The sequence below is a fragment of the Leptopilina boulardi genome, unplaced genomic scaffold (genome assembly GCF_019393585.1).
Source record: "Leptopilina boulardi isolate dan_hultmark-lab unplaced genomic scaffold, ZJU_Lbou_2.1 LbouV2_123, whole genome shotgun sequence".
NCBI lineage: Eukaryota > Metazoa > Arthropoda > Insecta > Hymenoptera > Figitidae > Leptopilina > Leptopilina boulardi.
Window position 1 is genome coordinate 2,822,876 of NW_026137667.1, and position 3,694 is coordinate 2,826,569.

Below are 3,694 nucleotides of genomic sequence, written 5' to 3' on the forward strand. Positions count from 1 at the left end.
TACCATATCACGACCGCATAGAAAAATTTATATTTTATTGGAAAAAAAATTACCTGGGATAATTTTTTTTTTAATTACATATTTCGATAATTTATTAGCAATTGAGTTTGTAATTTTAATTATTACCCCTTTTTATGTAGAAGAAACAATTTACGTTTTATTTATTTCTAAAATATTATTTATTTATAAATTTAATTTTTATTTTTTTCTTGCAGATTAATTTGGCACATGAGTGTAATTATATTACACATGAAATTTGCAATTGGATGGAAATACACTTGAAAAATTTGAAGTAAGTTTTTTAAGAAAAAAAAAATACAATAAGAATGAATGGCGCCAGTTGTAAATATTTTCTGTCATCGGTCGGTCTGTCAAGTCCATATATTCCGCACCTAAAATAAAGGTGCATCCCTAAAAAGCATGTTGGACCAATGTGTCACCTGAGCCTAGTAGCAAACACTGATGGTGTCGATAGCGGCACTTTAAGAAAAAAAAATATATCGTTTCAATTTAAATATTCAATTTTGAAAATGAGTTTTTCAAAGACTGCTTCACCTGCTTAAAATTCTAATCTTACATCGAAATGTGCCATTAAAAATTATAGAATAGAAAAAAAACATCCTACTTTTTTTTCTACTAAAAATAGAAAAAAATTACATTTTAAATTAATTTATAAATTTAATTATTTTTCTTATTTTTAAAAAAATAGATAATTCCTTGGGAATCGATTCAAAAATTCAGGTTTATCAATTTCTAAAATTACGATCTTATAGCCTTGAATAAAGATGTTCTGAATATTGAAAAAATTCTCATAAAATCATTAACCCGTTTATAGACACGAAAATTTTGAGTTAGATACAAATATGTTACTAAAAAAAGACATTCCTTTGAATCACATGCTGTGAAAAGACATTAAAATATTAGACATTCCTAATATCAATTTAATAATCTCTACTACTACCGATCATATAACGATCTTGAATGTTCAAAATTCACACCTAAATTAAATTTAACTCTAATAGAATCTTTTTAAAAAGAAACCAATAAACTATGATTTCATCATTAACGATGTTTCCAATTACCTCCAAAAAAGTCTTTCTAACAATATTTCTCGCGTTTGTTTAAAAATATCGAATTTCTATATTATTTACGTTTTCCTTTCTTTTTTTAAATGTATTCTTAATTATATATATATATATGAAGAAAATGAAATAAGTTATGACATTTTTCAGGAGTTGACTTTGGGCGTGGAATATTGCCTCTTTCTGCGAGGAGAATGGATTCAAGTGAGGTGGCAGTTGAAGATAAAAATCTTTTTTCCTTACTCAGGTCCAAAAAGAAAAAAAATCACTCGTACGTCTCCAAAATTTTAGTTTTTGGGTTGGTCATCTCACTTCTTGGCCTTTTTAATTATCTCACAGTGCGCCCACAATAACAAGACAAAGGATCAGTCGATTCACCGACGACTCAGGTAGCTGGCCCGTTATCCTTATATGCAGCTTCCAACCTACTCTCACGACAAGAAGATTAGGGGGTGACATTATGACACGCCATTGACGACCCTGGCGAGAGAACAGCTATTTTCAAAACTAGATCCTCTTTTATGATAACGGTTCATCTCAGCTCGTTTCGAATGCAACACGCATATTGGTAAGAAATTTTTCACCTCGCAACTTTCTTTCATTTTATTTATTTTAATTTTTTCTTTTTCATTAATTAATTTTCTATTCTGTTAAAAATATGCAAAATTTGAATCATCTCAAAAGATTGTTAAAAAAAAGTATTTTTAATTATAAAATATTAATTAATTAATTGAATATTAAGTAATTTTATGAAAATTGATAAAAAAAATTTTTTTTTGTTAAAGAGACGTTTATGTATATTGGAAAGTGGTTTGAAAAACTTGATAAATATCTTAAATCTTTAATTTGCAACACACGCGAATAATACGTATATATATTGATAAAAAAAAATCGAGGTGAATGGCGTTTCGTAAATCTTAAGCGAGTGTAACTCATCTCACTCTATATAGGAAGCCCAGTTCTGTACCGGAGTTGTTTATGTTTTCCTGTGCAGCAGTTTCTGAAATGCAAATCACGAATTCGCATAATGGTACTATCGCGATACTGCATATATAGGACAGGAGATGAGATAGCGTTGGGTTATTATAATCAAAAAGTCCACATTTTTATCTTTAATATTTTTATATCAATGAAACTTTTTTTTTATTACAAACACCTCTCTCACGAAAAAAAAACGTATCGATTATAATTACATTTATTTTAAAACAATCCTAAATTTGCATTTCAAATTTATTGCATTAAATTTTCTATTTTTAAATGAAATTTACTTTTTTTGCAGAATTCAATGAAATAGAGAAAAGGGAAGACATTTAAGATATCCATTTAAGAAGAATAATATTTTAAATGGAAAAATTGGAGGTCAGTGTCGGTCCAGAAAAAAAAATGCATCATCTGAAAAATGTAGAAAAAATATTTCGCAGTTAGGACAACTTTATAAATACAAAGGTAAATTTCTTATATTCAAAACTTAAATTTTAAAATTAAAAATTTTTATATTTTTAGAATTAAGTTTATAAAACAGAGAAGCAAAGGTACAATTCAGTATAATCAAATTGAAAAATGATTAAAAAAATTTTAGGAAAATATTACATAATATAAAACTGAACGAAAAAAAAGAATATATTATGTAAAGCTATATAATATAAGGTAGAGATAGAACATTGCGTTTCTTGCATGAAACTTTGGAGAGAGAGAGAGTCGCGGAACAACGTAATTTGTCCTAAAAAATTACGATCTCAAGTGTGGAAATTTATGGTTGACCATGTCGTCGGAAACCTTAAATTTAACATCCAGTGTGGTTGGCGGCTTCACGGAGGTTGCAGGGAATTCTACGACCGGGTTGAAAAAGAAGGGAAAGAGAAAGAGGCTGGGGAGAGTGGAAAGGAGAAACGGGGGTGGTACGGCATAACACAGAGCGCACAGCGAAGCACATCTGAATAAAATGATAATAAACCGCGTTGTAGAGCTCCTCGTGTTCGTCGAGAGAGACTTCGCGTTTCGAATCCGAAACGAAATAAGCGAATATATAGAAGGCACCGCATGTCGCGCATAAAAAATAAACAGTATTTTTTTCTATTTTTTTTTTTTTTATAATATTAACCAAGTCATTTTGCAAAAAAGAAACCATTTAATTTAATCTATAATTAATTTATTTACTTACTATATAAAGGATTATAGTATTAAAAAAAATTAATATCCTTTGAATTTTTGTTGTGAAAGATCTAGATTTCTTCAGTTTCCCAATGATCTCTTGAGATCCTTCTAAGAAAAAAATCATTCAGTTTCCTGATTTTCTTTCGAAATTCTTCTAAGAAAAAATCCTTCAGTTTCCCGATTTTCTTTCGAAATTCTTCTAAGAAAAAATCCTTCAGTTTCCCGATTTTCTTTCAACATTCTTCTATGGAAAAAATCCTTCATATTACTAGGAAAATTGAAATCACTTTTCCGAAAAGATCCATTCAAATTCTTTACGATTTCTGAAAAAATTTAAGATTATTCAAGGAACTGAGAAAAATGCTTTTAAAATTTTATTTCCATATTTCGCTTATAATTTTTCAACAAAATATATTTTAGAATAATTATAAAACAAAAATTTAGAACTATATTTTAGA

General features: G+C 28.2%; 1 long non-coding RNA gene across 1 annotated transcript; it reads left to right on the forward strand.

Moving 5' to 3' along the window:
* The first annotated feature begins 225 nt into the window (after positions 1-225).
* LOC127290125 (uncharacterized) lies at positions 226-2,521 on the forward strand. Its single transcript, XR_007844258.1, has 3 exons — positions 226-292; positions 1,233-1,650; positions 2,362-2,521. It is a non-coding gene; the product is annotated as an uncharacterized LOC127290125 (long non-coding RNA).
* Positions 2,522-3,694: the final 1,173 nt, after the last annotated feature.